This window comes from Pelophylax lessonae, assembly GCF_965119305.1.
Source record: "Pelophylax lessonae genome assembly, chromosome: 1".
Classification (NCBI taxonomy): domain Eukaryota; kingdom Metazoa; phylum Chordata; class Amphibia; order Anura; family Ranidae; genus Pelophylax; species Pelophylax lessonae.
The window spans coordinates 56,251,015-56,267,553 of record NC_138768.1 but is presented as its reverse complement, the minus strand read 5'-3'; positions in this window follow the sequence as shown (position 1 = coordinate 56,267,553).

Here is a 16,539-nt window from a genome sequence, read left to right as displayed (position 1 = left end):
TCTAGCTCTAGAGCCCCTTTCCAGACATTTATTCTTCATGTCCCCCCTGACGGGCATTCGGATTGGTCGGGAGGAAATTAAATCCACCTTGTTCGCAGATGAAATTCTGCTGTTTACCTCCAACCCAGAGCGGGATATGCATCATGTCAAGGATATCTTTGACAGATTTAAATTGTGCTCAGGTCTGCGCATCAACTATACGAAAAGTGAAATTCTTCCTCTCGGCCAAACGCGCTCTTTAGAGTGGACGGCACACTCCCCCTTTGCCATTGCCAAAGCCAGTATTAAATACTTAGGTATTCATATAGGTAAATCCCCTACCTCACTATACCAATTAAACTATACCCCGCTGATAACCAAATTAGCCGACAATTGGGTCTCCCTTCCGCTGTCTCTCCTGGGCAGTTGCCATCTTTTTAAAATGGTCACGTTCCCCAAATTGTTGTATCTTATGCAGACACTTCCCCTGCTTATCAAACACACTGATATTAACACCTTACACAAATCCCTGTCCAGGTTCCTGTGGAAAACCAAAAGGTCAAGGATCTCTCTCCCCAAACTATACCCCCCAAAGTCCCTTGGGGGCGCAAATCTACCCGATATTAGACTATACAATTTGTCTTGCCTGTTGAGAGTGGGTATGGATTGGCTAAAGGGGTCCTCTAGGTTTTCAAATTTCTCTTTGGAATCTCAAATCCCAGTCCCTTTCTCGCTAGCGGGGCTCCTGCATAGCAAACTAAAGGATCTCCCCCCAAATCTCAAGCAGAACATCTTGTTCCGAGATACTCTTGTGGCTTGGAGGGAAATTAGGAAAAAGTTGGGTCTACCGCAACACATATCCCACCATCTCCCTATCGCGGGCAACCCATCCTTGTGCACAATGGACCTAGAAAGGGTCTACTCAACCTGGGCTCAGGAAGGACTACAGACTTTTGCTCAATTATTTGACTCCTCAACGGGAACACCTCTCCCCTTCCAGGACCTCCAACGTCAGTATAAACTCCCTGTCCACCATTTCCTGTATATTCATCAGGTCACCTCCCATGCCATGGACCTGTGTAGGGACAGATCTAAAAGATTCATGCCCTCCATCTTGGACACCATCCTATCTGTGGAACACCCTAAACTTGCTCACATCTACTGCCCTCTTCAGGCCACAATACTGGCCACACGCATGGACTTCACCAAATCTTCCTGGGACAAGACCCTGAATATCATTGGTTCCAAACAGCTCCTGATAGCGGGGTATATCACCACATGTGCCTTCAACACCAACGAATTCTGGAGGGAGCAGCAATTGAAAATACTCCATCATGCATATTCTCCATTTTCATCCTCTCCCCTGCATGTTCCCTTCCAAGGGTGCTCATGGTGCTCAGCGCACCGCCCTACGTTGCATCACCGGCTGTGGAGCTGCCCAATTGTGTCATCCTTCTGGGACAGCGTGGAACTTTTGCTGTATAGGGTCACGGGCCTCCTTCCCACGAAAAACCCCCTGTCACTGTTATTCAGTCTCCTGGACAATAAACCTCCGCTTGCATACATCACGCACGACAAAACCCAGGCGTCTATACTGGTCGCCCACAAAGCCTGGATCTCCACGTGCCTGATGCTTTCCCGTAGGACCATTCTCAGACATTGGATATCCCCCTCCCCCCCCCCCCCCCCACTGTAAGAGAACTTCAGTCGGACTTGGATAGTCTGCTCACCAAGGATCGTCTGGACCTAACTGTATTCAAGTCCAACCCACTTAAGTTTTGGAGGAAATGGCAGGCGTATCTGGTGCGTTTTCACCCGAACATTTCTTTGCCCCCTATGGACACCTGAAGGCTGATACAGATCGATAGCTCACCCCCCTTGACTCCCACCTCTCTGTTCCCCCCGTCTCCCGGATTCTGTATATGGTTCTCAATTGCCCTCTACTACCACTAACTACTATAAGATCATTTGGTTATCCCTACCCCCTCCCCCTCTCTCCCCTCTGGCTGTAATTGATTATTAACCATAAGTGATATACCTGGATGGTTCATTGATACTGCTATGATTGCTAACCTGGTAACCCCCCCCCCCTTCCTTTCCCCCCTATTTCTCATCCTTCCTCTCTTCAAGCTCCCTTTTCTATTGCTCTATTCCACCTGAATCTTCTCTCCCCTCATTCGTCCTGCTCTCACCATTCCCCCAACCCCCCTCCCTTTTCTCCCCCCCTCCCTTTCTGTGCTGACATTAGTATTGGCCCCTAGCCACAGCGGTCCCTCTGCTTTGCTTTGCATTCAGTTATAAGGGCCCTTACTCCACCCACTGTATACCGAAGATGTTTCTAATGTTGTACTTATATTCTCGTGTTTTGAGTGGATTGTTTGCATAATTTGTTAATGCTGAAAACTCAATAAATATTTCTTTAAAAAAAAAAAAAAGTGACTTGAGTAGAAGTACTAAAGTATTCAACATTTTTTGTACTTAAGTATTGCAAGTAGTTTTTTTTTTAATTTTTGCTACTCAAGTACTGAAAGTAAAAGTACCAGTAGTTTTGAAAAAAAAAAATTGCTACTCAAGTACTGAAAGTAAAAGTACAAGTACTGTGTTATGTAGTTATTAAAGAAAGAAGTCAAAAGTTTGAACATCATATTGTTTTTTATTATTTCAAATGCAGCTTTTATTTATACATACAGTAGCATTTATTTTTGTATGCACTGATAATACACATGTTTTGAGCTTCATGAAACCTGCTATCTACTGTTCTGGCAGTGGTAATTTTTATAATAGTAACGAGTAACTATGCAGCACAAAAAAAAAATATCGGAGTAGAAGTATTGAAATCATCGAAAAAATGTAGTGAAGTAAAAGTGGAAGTAGGAGAAAAAAATTCTACTCTAGGAAAGTACAGATACCGCCTTTCGGTACTTAAGTACAGTAGTGAAGTAGTTCTACTTAGTTACTATACATCTCTGAATAGGAAGGCATGTTGGACAGTGGGAGGAAACCTGACGAATGGGTGCATAGGCTTTTGATACAGTCCTGATGACTGGCAGAGGGCAGGTCGCCTCAGTGCATGTTGGGCTAATGTATAAAATCCAGGAGCACATGTGCTCGAGGTGTTTCATTGGGGAGCGAAGTCCCGGAGGGAGGGGCAGCTGCCTCCTCCTCCTCTGTCTCCTCCTGCTCTGCCTTCTCCTCCATACGGCCTTTAGAAGGTTGTTCTGGGGGGCCGTAGAAGTGGTCAAGAGGAGCTGAACCCAGAGGTCCAGGGAAGCTGACTGAGAGGGCAGACACTGGAGATCCTTTTTCTGCAGTATCATGAGTTCATGAGTACAGGAACTCGTGTCAAGGGGCCTGACCCTAGGGGGGCCACCCATGCTCCCAGTATAGTCAGTAGATGGGTGTCAGCTGAAAGGGGATGCTAGTGAGAGTGTCCTGAAGATAATATATCAATCCACAAGTCATCTTGTCAGAGAGTGAAGAGAGCAAGAAACTTAATCCCATCTACACTTATGGCAGTGTGGATTAACGGACTTGCCGTTTCTAAGTACTAAAGAAGTTAAGAAGGTAGAAGTCCTCATCTATGGGAATAGTTCAATTGGAGTATCCCACTATTCCCTTCTCCTATCCCAATTACAAAATAAACAACAAACAAAACCAACACCCCTAGACTTTTTATTTCTGTGAAGAGCCAACAGGAGCAAGGAGAAATTCAGGAACTTTATCTACTTATAACCGTGTGTTGGTAACCAGGGCAGTCTGCTGAGTCAGTATCCAGCAGTCCCTGCGGGGGCAGTGCTAGATATAAATAGCCTGGTCCAGCTTGGAACCACAGCCTTCAGCTGAGAGCAGGGACACGGCAGCTCCGGGGGATGTGATCAGGCGCTGTGGCCTAAACGGCATGGAGAGTCTTCAGTGAATGAGCGAGCAGATCCCCCATTTTCAGCTCCCTGTCACCCAAGTCACTGTAAGGGGTCACTTTAATCATCACCGGTACAGTTACAAAAGAATCCCAGCGTCACTAGGTGCACGGCCAGACACTCTTTACTGGTTGCAGTTTCTTCAAGAGCCTGTCCCGGGACATGCTATTCCCTTGAGCCTTGGTATCATCAGAATTGATGATCGGGCAGAAGCCCACCCTGTGTACACCCTACAAAGACACTGCATGCAGACATCTTTATCCCATTTCTTAACAAGGAAACACTTTGAAAATGCTGTCTTCTGTTGCTAGTTGCCATGGCATAGCAATCCTTCTGGGCCCTTGTTGAGCTAGCTGAAGACACAGAACATCTGCATCACAAGGACTCCTCTGCTCTCCTCTATTCTGTGCACAAAATCTGCACACTATAAGAGGAACTCTACTCAGAGTATTGCATTTCTTATAATTTGTTTTATAATTGTGCCACAAAGATTGTTGGGCCTGTGGCATCGGGATTTAAAGGCAGCAGTTTGACATAATGGGTCATTCTCTTCCCTTTTATACTTGGAGTCATAGGTTCTTCCAGGATCTACTGGTTACCACTGTTTGACTTATTGTGGTTTTCTTTGCATTGCATACCCATTGCACATTTACCAAAAGTAAGAGTTTAGGCTGCATTCACACCTGAGCACAGGGTCTTTGAGCGTTTTTCTAGCATTTTTTTTGCACGGTTTTATGTACAATTATGATGCACTTTTATGTGTGACTTGCGCGTTTTATACAGCGTTTGTGAGCTTTGGCGTTTTTTAATTAGCCAGTAGAAAAAACTATTATCTGTTGCAAGGTATTTCAGCTTTTTTAGATTTTCCACTAGCTTTTATTTATTTTTTTATTATTATTATTATTAATTTATTCTTTTTTTTTCATTAGGGTAAGGGGTTAGAGTTAAAGTTAGATTAGGGTTAGAGTTAGGAGTTGGGGTTAGGATTAGGGGTTAGGGTAATTTTTTTTTTTTGCTAGGGTTAGAGTGTTAATATAACTACTACTACTACTACTACTTCTACTACTACTACTACTAATAATAATAATAATAATAATAATAATAATAACAAATGAATAAATACATGTAAAAAAAATATACAAATGAAAAAAAAAAATAAAATAAATAATAAATACATTCAATTAATGAATACTAAGTAATAATAAATAAATAATTAACCCCTGACCTTAACCCCTAACCCTTTAGAAAAAAAAAATAATAATAATAAATAACTAAACACCCTAATTCTAACACAAAATAAATAAATAATAATAATTATTACTATTATTAATGTATTTATTTTTGTTTGGGTTTGGGTGTTTATTATTATTATTACTATTATTAATAATGTACATTATTTAATATTTTTTTATCATTCATCTTTATTTATATATTATTACATAATATTATTTATTTATGATGATTTTTTAGTTATTTGTGTATTTATTTTACATTTATTTATTCATACATTATTACTATTTTATTTTTTAAATTTTTTCATTTAAGCAGGAAATCGTGCAAAAACGTGCACCAAAATACATGAATGGCACGTTTCCATTCATTTCTATAAAAACGCGCCAAAAATGCTCAAATCTGCCCAATTTGAGCTACAAAAAAAGCTCCAGAACTTTTTTGAGCTTCAGGCGTTTGGCTTCAGGTGACTTGGAGTAGAGATGTGAAGCATCTCCATGGAGAAGAATTGATTTTTTCTCTTCCAGCGTTTTGGAACTTCAAGATTCAAACTACAAAATGCTGAGGTGTGAATGCGGCTAAACACTGAAATATATCTGCCGAAGTTATTGCTGCTTTTATCTGCTTCGAGAATCTTGCGTAAAATACTTGTTTATTTTGCTGCAGTGTGGTGTCTGTGTAATTGCATTATAACTTTGAAATACCGTAATTTATTGGTGTATGACATGCACCTTTTCTTCCTAAAAATAGGGGGGGCAAATTGTGTGTGTGTTATATGCTGATATTGTATCTGGCTGTCTAGGAGAGGAGGGGGGCGAGCACCGCCACATTACACAGGCCTGGGATCTCCTGTGTACTCATTCACACACAGTCCCGCCTCCGGGACCGACTCTTAGGATAGACGTCACATATCCCAGCATTGGACCAGTGTGCTGTCTACCATAAGAGCCGGCCAAGGAGGCGGGACTGAGGTGACTGCGAGCGCTGAGTAAACAGGAGATCCCTCTGTGTAATCTGGCACAGATCAGGCTGAAATGATCGGCAATTGGGAGGCTGAAAATGGGCACAGACCAGGCTGAAATGATGGGCAATTGTGAGGCTGCATATGGGCACAGACCAGGCTGCAATGATGGGCAATGGTGAGGCTGCATATGGGCACAGATCAGGCTGCAATGATGGGCAATGGGGAAGCTGCATATGGGGCTACATATTTGGAGGCTGCATATGGGCTACAGACCAGGCTGCAATGATGGGCAATGGTGAGGCTACATATTGGCACAGATCAGGCTGCAATGATGGGCAATGGTGAGGCTGCATATGGGCACAGATCAGGCTGCAATGATGGACAATGGTGAGGCTGCATATGGGCACAAATCAGGCTGCAATGATGGGCAATGGGGAGGCTGCATATGGGTAAGATCAGGCTGCAATGATGGGCAATAGTGAGGTTGCATATGGGCACAGATCAGGCTGCAATGATGGGCAATGGTGAGGCTGCATATGGGTACAGATCAGGCTGCAATGATGGGCAATGGTGAGGCTGCATATGGGCACAGATCAGGCTGAAATGATGGTCAATGGCGAGGCTGCATATTGGCACAGATCAGGCTGCAATTATGGGCGATTGGGAGGCTGCATATGGGCACAGACCAGGCTGCAATGATGGGCAATGGGGAGGCTGCATATGGCCACAGATCAGGCTGCAATGATGGGCAATGGGGAGGCTGCATATGGGCACAGATCCGGCTGCAATGATGGGCAATCGAGAAGCTGCATATGGGCACAGATCAGGCTGCAATGATGGGCAATGGGGAAGCTGCATATGGGCACAGATCAGGCTGCAATAATGGGCAATAGGGAGGCTGCATATGGGCACAGATAAGGCTGCGATGATGGGCAATAGTGAGGCTGCATATGGGCACAGATCAGGCTGCAATGATGGGCAATGGTGAGGCTGCATATGGGCACAGATCAGGCTGCAATGATGGGCAATGGGGAGGCTGCATATGGGCACAGATCAGACTGCATATGGATACATATCAGGCTGCAATGATGGGTAATAGTGAGGCTGCAATGATGGGCAAGAGTGAGGCTGCAGATGTGCACTGATAATGCTGCATTGATGGGCACTTGCCCTTATTTTGCTTCAAAGCTATTTATTTAAAATGTACGTTTTTTTCCTGAAAATGTCCTCATAAAATGAAGGTGCGTGTTAAACGCTGATAAATACTTCCAAATATGTCTATACCCAGGGTTTCAGAGGTGTCGGGAGGCTTGCATGGTCATGGTAACTTTTGGGGTCAGTCATATTCCAGTGGCCCTTACGGGAGTGGTGCTACATATATGTGAAGCTTTACTGTCATGTCATTGCACCTCTGCAAAGTGCGGTTCCTAAATCCAAACCACATATGTTCCATGAGTCCACACCTCCATTAACTTTAATTTTAGTTATTTTTGTACAAGGCGAACAATAATGTTCTGGAGACAACTTTATTTTAACATTTTAAATTTACAGTATGTTTTACATCAGTTTTTTTTTCTACTCCATATATGAATTTTTCTTTTTTTTCTTTTTTTTTTACAAAATACCTTTATTACAGAAGTTATAGAGCACTACAGAGAGAAGCTTACACGGAAACGTCAGTGGATTCACTTCTACTTTTCAAAGCCTGTGTAACTTTCATCTTAAGCTATTGAATCCTTTAAACAGAAGGTTTTCTTTAATAGAGGAACTAAGAAGGGCCTAGAAAATATCTCAAAAGGAGTTGAAAGCATTAAGCCTTTGGCTGAATATGAAAATATAAACTATTCCAATGCAATATTTTTTATTTACCTTACCTGAGCTAAAAAAAGAAAAAAAAAACGTTTTTAGAAAATGTTATTTTCTAACCAGACTATACTAATTAAAGACACATAATATATACAAGACCAGTGCACTTTAACCACGGAGATATTCTGTGGCAGGGCGGCGCTCCCACACGAACCAACGTACCTGTACGTCTGCTCCTGCTCTGGGTCTGGGGTGAGCGTGCATGCCGCCAGCGTCCCGCTCCTACTGTGATTGGTCACAGCTAGGGATCGACCGGTTATCGGTAAGGCCGATATATCGAGGGCCGACTTTTGCCGATATATCTGTATCGGCCCCGGAACTGGCCGATATTGCCGATATTTCAAATATTGCTCATGTAAGGGTAAAATGATGTCAAATAGCATAATTCCGTTTACAAATGTTATTGAATACTACCACTCACATATGTACAAATTAAAGATATAAGCAATTCCACATCTGCAAATCTGCTGGCAGATCGGTATCTCTCACCCACTTGCCGTAAGTGACACCCGGGTGATACCGCTCCGTCCGGCATGCGATCTTCCCCTTTGACACTGCCAAAACTACCAATACCTGGTCACATGATCACTGTGCTTGATTGATCAGCAAACTCGCCTGACCTAAACCCCACAGAGAATCTGTGGGGTATTGTCAAGAGAAGGATGAGAGTCACGAGACCCAACAATTCAGAAGAGCTGAAGGCCGCTATTGAAGCAACCTGGGCTTTCATAACACCTCAGCAGTGCCACAGGTTGATTGCTCCATGCCACGCCACATTGATGCAGTAATTGCTGCAAAAGGGGCCCAAACCAGTACATATGCATGCTTATACTTTTCAGAGGTCCGATATTGTTCTATGTACACTCCTTGTTTTATTGATTGCATGTACTATTCTAATTTACTGGGATTGTGGATTTTGGGTTTTCATGAGCTGTAAGCCATAATCATCACAATTATGACAAATGACAGCTTGACCTATCTTGCTTTGCATGTAATGAGTCTATCTCATAAATTAGTTTGCCCTTTTAAGTTGCATTACTGAAATAAATTAACTTTTGCACGATATTCTAATTTTTCGAGTTTCACCTGTAAAATATCAACAAGTAAACGCGGATAAGTACCGTATTGTCAAACAGATTTGTGATGTTATACATCGAATATTACAGGGCTTGACAAATTTGCTTAGATTCTAGGAGCCAGCAAAAAAAGTTAAGAGCCAGTTTTTTCAATCCGTTGCCCAGCGTCCCGAACTGCATGTCCGGGGCGTCAGGTAATAAGAATTGCTCACGCGAGGGGCGTGGCTTGGATATGGCGGTGTGAGGACGCTTCTTCTTGGTGCTCCCGCTCTCCAGCCTCCCTTGTCGGCCGTTATCTGCTAGTTATTGCTGCTATGAGCATCCGAAAGAGAAGGAGAACTAAGCCTGCCACTGCATCCTTCTCCAAGGCTGCCTCGGTGACCCCAATTCGTGCCTTTTTCCCGGATTCCTCGAGCCCCGCGCCGAAGGCCCTGACACTGACGCCGAGTGGCGGACTCAGGCCGACAGCAGTCTCCTCACCTGGACGGGTCTCCTCACCGCTCACAACCTCGTGCCCCATGGCTACCATGAGCCCGCATACGGCTTCCCAGCCCTCTCTAGCTGTTCAGATGGGGGACAATCAGGACATCTGGGCTCTCCTCCGGGCCCTTCCCACGAAAGCTGACATGGAAGCTATTGTGGCCCAGGTGGCGGAACAGCACTGGAGGGACTTCCAACAATTGGGCAGTGAGGTGGCCTTATTGGAGGGGCGCGTAACGACGGCTGAGTCGGTGGTGAGCGACCTGCAGGCCAGGATTACCCTACTAGAACAGACCCAGACCGCCCATAGGGAAGCCCTCGCCAACCACCAATTACGGATGGAGGATATTGAGAATCAGAGCCGCCGCAATAACTTGCGGCTCCGGGGCATACCTGAAGCCACTGGGCCGGAAAACCTTACAGAGACTGTGAGAGCTGTCCTTTCCCGTCTTCTTCCACCGGACCCTCCCACCAACTTTGAATTTTACCGGGTCCATCGGGCCCTGGGTGCCCGACCGACTGATCCAGCTAGGCCCAGAGACGTCATCTGCCGCCTTCACAGGTATACACTGAAAGAGCGGGTGCTCCGGGAGGCCTGGGCCAAGGGCCCTGTCGATTTTGATGGCGCTCTCATTCACATATTCCCTGACGTGGCTCAGGGGACACTGTAACGACGGCCGATGCTGAAGCCACTGCTGGAAAGGCTCCAGAGATCACCTACAGATGGGGATTCCCCCTGCAACTGACCGTGAGGAAACATGGCTTGTCCTTTGTGCTTCGTATACGGGCAGACCTACCGGCCTTGTGCGATTTCCTGGGCATGAACCAGATGGTGCTCCCGGACTGGCTGGCTTGGCTTCCGGACCGCGACCCACGCCAGGATCCCCGCGGACCGAGTCACCAGCTGCCTCGCAGGCAACGCCGGCTGACTCGGGGACCGCCGCATAGATCACAAGGCCCAGAGATTGCTTCCCCAGAGACTTGATGTTCCAGATGTAGCGGGCTGTGAGTATGGCCCCCTTCCCTGACTGTAGCCCGTCCCTCTCGTCCCTGTCCCTGATGGCTCCTGTTGGCCCGCTAGCACTTACCTTCTGACCTCTGCTCCTTGGTCTCCCCTCAGGACCCTGCACCCCCTTGTTTTTACTTGCCCTCTGCTGACCAGATCTTTCCATCTCGAGATGGGACACTTTCACCGCTCCATGCCTTCCGAACTTGTGGCTTGACCGACCCAGGACCATGCCGCTTTACATAGGCCCCCTGCCATTGGATGCCTTGGTGGATTGTGACTGCCTAATTCCCGCTTGACTGTGCTGCCTGGATGCCCTCTTCCTGCCATACGCTTCATTTGATGTGTGCTGCCGGGGCCCGGGAATATGTGTTATTTTGGGGTCTTGATTAAGGAAGGGATATGGGATTGTGCTCTTTATTACTTTTCATGTCACGGGATATGGCTCTGAGATGTTTGATTCAGGGGGGAGGAATGGTGCCTACTGTCATGGCGGCACTGTGCCAACTAGCGTGCTACGCGGCTCTCCCACCCAGGCAAGGGGCTGAGAACGGGCTCCACCAGGTACGGTCCTCCCCTTCATCCTTCTGCTATTCTTCCCCCCCCCCCCGCTGGGCTCTCTCTTGGTCCTTTCCTCCCTCCTCCTAGTTCTTTATCGCTCTTCCTCCCTCTCTTGCTCTCCCTTCATACCCGCTCTATATCTAGCATCTCCTCTATAGCTTTCCCTTGCCTTCCTTGTGCCTGGCGGGCGCCGTTTAGCGAGGTTCGGTGGCGGATCCGGGGGGGAGTAGTGGGGGTCCCCCTGGCCCCCCGGGATCCCCTTTCTCTTGGGGCGGGTCCTCTTCTGGGGTCTCTAAGGAGCAGCATGCTGAGCCACCCGCCTAGCCCTTATCCAGGGAATGACCAGGTCGTGGGTGGAAGTCTGCTGCACCATGTCTTACCGGGTCTCGGTCTTAATGCTAAGTATAGAACACATTGATAGGCTCAGTGCTGTATATATGGTTACTTGTCTGCTGTGGGGCCCCGCAGTGCAGGGGGTCCTGCCTGCTTTCTCTCATATTACACTGTGCTAAGTCATAATGTTTGCGGGGGTGTCATTCACTCTGGCTGAGCTTCATGTGCTGGGCGGGGAGCAATATTGGGGTCTCCTCATTACCCGCTCCCCTTTATCCCTCCCCCCCTCCTCCTCCTTCTCTCCCCCTTCCCTCCTCCCCTCCCCCCCTCTCTTCCCCCCCTCTCCTCCCCCCTCCTCCTCTCTTCCCTTACTTCCCCCCCTTCTCCCCCCTCCCTATCTTCCCTCCCCCCTCCCCCTCTCTCTCCCCTTCCCCCTCCTCCCTCTTTCCTTCTCCCTTCCCCCTCCCTCTTTTTCTTCTTCTTTCCTCCACCCCCTCCTCTACTTCCCTCTTCCTCCCCTCTTCTCCCTTGTTCCTCCCCCTCCTTCCCCCTCAGACTTCCATCCCCCCCCTTCCCCTCTCCCCCTCCCTTTTCCGTGGGGCCTTCTATCTTGATTGGATCTGTCTTTTGATGTGTGACGTGCCCCCTGCAGGATACCTTAGGGCTGAGTTCCCTGGGGCCACTATGGTCTCCACCGGGGGTGTCGCCCTGGGAGCCTGCAGTACGGGCCGTCCTTTGCTGCTCTCAGTTTTACCGCATTAGCGATCTCCTTATGGTCCTTCTTCCTCCATTGTTATCTAATGTTTACGCTTGTTGTTGGACGCTTTATGCTTAATACATCCTTGGCCGATTTGGGTTTGGCGGGGAGCGGTCACCCTCCTCCTCTTGTGGTGACCTTCCCCGTACCCCCTATAGGGTTTTTTTGCCCAGAGTCCCCTACGATCCACTCTGGTTTTGGGTGGTGGGTTTGGAACTCTGAGTAACTAAAGAATTCTAGCAAGGGCATAGACCTGTCCCTAAAAAAGGGGTCAAGACTACGTCCCTACAAGAAGAAAAGGGGGTTTGAATGTGCCTCTACAAACAGTCAAAGTATGCACATGTTCATGTAACATAACAACGGTACACAACTGTTTTTAAAAAAATTCATAAATCTTTATTAATACAGAGTAAGAACAAAAAGTATATCACTCTAATAGATTAAATAGTCAGTACATAGTGACAGAATTAGTACAATTTCAGATAAAAATGCTGGAGCTACGCGTTTCGCATTATGCGCTTCCTCAGGGTCCAGCAAGGGAAAGTATGTAAACAAAGATTCGGTCTTTAATAATCTAAAGGTACATAAAACAGTTATTAGATTTGTAAATATACACATATGTCTTATAACATTTTTATTCTCAGTTTGTTATTTGCAGCTATCAATTGTATGTTACTTACATTGTTATCTTAGCCTTAAACACATCAGTTTTACTCTAATTATTTAAAAATTATATAGGTAGATCAAAAAATAGATTTTCCATAGATATAGCTGGTTAGTATATTGGTTCCTATATTATAGATTCCTTTAGATAACAAGGAGAAAGAGAAAGACTATTTCTGCTTAACAAACTCTTTATGCTTTGCTTGTCAGAAAGACAAGGAACTAAATCCCACAAACTAAAAAGAAAAAGTAGGAGAAGGTGGGGGAAAGGGAGAAGAGAAAAGGGATGAGTGTGAAAGAACAATAATAAAAAAGGGGGAGATGATGTAGAGTGTGAATCACCACGTAGCCCACAGGGGGGGCAATGAGAGGGATAGGCTAGTTCCCCCGAGTGTTATAGATCAAGGGACAGTCCATCCATAGAGGAGGCATGGAGGAGACCAAAGAATGAATGGCATACATAAAGAGATATATTCACTCCATTATAAACTATAAAAATGACATACTAAGGTATTAGATTGTCTTACCCCAATTAAGACGTAACAATGAATAAAGTTGAGTATACTTGTTTAATTTAAAATCACGTTGTATGAAAGGGGGAGCCAGAAGCCCCTAAAATCAGCAGAAAGAAAAGAGCGAATTTATATGTGTGTATGGTTACTCCTTATTTAATTATTTTAATCAGGGGGATGGTAATTTAAGTATTAAGAATAGGTACTTACCAGGGACTCATTCTGTAAAGTTTATGTGTTAGGTGGTGTAAAAGTCAAACAAGACGTACATCTATTTAAGTGAAAAGGGGGCTAGACACTGGAATCCCCTTCAAAGATGTACACCAGTATTAAGTGAGAAAAGGGTTAAATAAAGAATCCCCTTTAAAACTTGGGGATCATTGTGGTGCTGAAAGTATAAAGACTAGGTATAAGAGAGTCACTGGATGCTTTAGACAATTGGATCCAGCCCCGAATCTGAAAAGATATATGAAAATAATGGACCGTTGGTAAAGGGCTGAGCCTGACACAAAGGAAAGGTAAGGAGCTGAGTCTAAAGTTGAAACACTTACCATCTGAAGCAATTCAGAAAACCCACGGGGAGTATGACACTCAGCCTAAACAGCCTGTAAGTGTGAGCTTACTAAGTTGTCCGGTATATATACTAACCGCTCTGTATTTGGTCTCCTCCTCCTCCCGGTCTCACGCCCCCCACATCCGCCCGCCATAGCGTCCACGTGTAGACGCCGCGGGAGGATGTTCCCGCATACCGGAAATGAGCATCACTTCCGGTTCCGAGACCGGAAGTGACGATCTGCCATGACGTAAACCACCATTCAGACAAATTAAAGCCAATAAAAGCTGATCAACACTGTCAAAAATGGTAATATTATACGTGCATCAAAAACAGGAATATATCTTAACATTCAATGTGGCATATATGAAATACATCTGAATATAACTATTTACTCCCTATTTGAATCAATTCAAACCTGTATTTAAGCCATATAAGAGGAGAAATTATCCACAAATGTACCAAAACAAACAGTTTTACTCAGAAATGACATCAGCAAATCTGCTTACGTGGTATGGTCATATGGAGCAGTGAATAATTAAGATTTATAAGAAGAAGAAGAAGAAGAATGCCTAGATTGTAAAATTTGGCAAACCGATATGCAGGAAAATGGGCCACGCGGTAAACAGACCCACAGCAACGAAAAAAGGGGGGAAGGGGAAAGGGGGGAAAAAAAAAAATATATATAGAATAGATACTACAATAGTGTTTGTTAAAGAATATCTACTGAATTTGAATCCCACAACGCTTTTTCTCCTCCCATCATCTCACATCCCCTAACCTCCCCCCTCTTTTCCCCCCTTTTCTTTCCCCCCCTCCTCTCCCTTTTTTCCTTCCCCTTTTTTTTTTTTTTTTTTTTTTTTTTTTTCGTTGTCTGTGTGTCTGGGTCTGTCCTTTTGTCTCTCTGACAGTGACTGAAATGGCTGACTATCTGGGAAATCTCTGGTCCAATTACATGCTACAAATACAGACTGAAATTCGCGGTTCAAATAAGGAGGACTCCGAAATCTCGCAAATTACAACTCGTTTAAGACAACTTCTAATACGTAAGACAACTTTTTTCTGGCATGCCACTTACTTCCAACAATATATAGACACCAAAATTATACCTATCGGGTTACGTATACAAATATTTCCAACAATTCACTCAGTTTCAACGGAATTAAAAAATAAATGGGAAGAAAATCTCACACAATGCTCAATTGAAATGATGAAGATTCTAAAAGGCTATTATGAGGCAGAAGCACTCATTCTAGACAAAGAAATAGTAGAAATTGTAAACCAACTAGCGGCATTCCAAAATAAACCCATTTTTAAGGAAAAAAATCTTGAAATTAAACATGTAGTGGAAAAATTTAGTGGAGAAATTATTAAAAGAAAAGATAAAAAAATGAATCGTGACCAAGTGGCATTTAGGACAGGAAGAGCCTATAAATGGGAAAGGAATACTAATAAAACATACAGGTCTAGACCACAAAATGAACAGAATAGAGAGGATGGCAACTGGTCTGACTCATCAGCTGCATCCTCCACATCTTCCAACTTTTGGAATGCTCGCCAAGAGAGATCTAATAGAATTAGACAGGAAAAAAGGAAAGATGATGAAAGGGATATCCCTATGGGAACACAGCATAATTTACAGACTACACAAACAGCCAAGGCTTTAAAACTTGGACCCAAAACTCAAAATCAATCGCCATCAAACCCAATGGCAAGTGGATCCAGCACATTATCAGCAAATGCCCAAGGAACACACTGTGGAACTATCCCAAAAAGAAACTCCCCTAATACTCAGGACAATGCTTTTTTAGAACAAATGACACTAGGACTTCTAGGCCCTCTAAAAATACCCACAACAGAAGAGAAAAACTAAACCAAGAAACAAATTCTCTACAAGTCATTAACATCTCTGGTGTTCAACTAAATGAAGAGGAAATTAAAATACTTGGTCTAGGGCTCAATTTCTGTCCGGCAAAAGACATAGACCGTTTTGAATTTATAAAAGATGTTAATCTTTTTGCACGAAAGCTTAATTTTAGGTCCCTAATTGAGGGCCCTAAAATCAAGCAAAAAGAAGCCCCTATGGGTGGTCTTCTCCAAACTTGGCGTGATTGGTCCAAAAAGGATTATAAGATGCTTAAAATCCTGACCGAGCTTGAGGATGAGTCGGGTCCGATTACACTCGGACCCAGCCCACCCTCGACCTCGGAAGGAACAACACAACAATCAGTACAAATTTTTAAAAAAAAAGTCTAAACGTTTCCCGAGTCAAACCAATCCTAAAGTTGATCTTTTTATCCATATGGTAACAAAGGATATTAAACAAATGAACATACGAAAAAACTCTAGTAACCTGTCCGAAACTGAATACCAGGCTCTACACAACTTACAAGAACGCAAAGATATTGTGATTAAGTCTGCGGACAAAGGCGGAAATGTTGTCATTTTAAATCAAGTACAATACACAGAAATGTGCAACAACATTCTTGACAATAGAGCCTGGTATTCAAGAGTAAGCAGTTTACAGTTACTTAAGAATCAAAGAGAATTCCTAAAACTCCTAAATCAATACCACCAGTGGGGAATTATAACCAAGGACTTGATGGAATTTCTGATTATTAAAGAACCCACAACGCCCACAT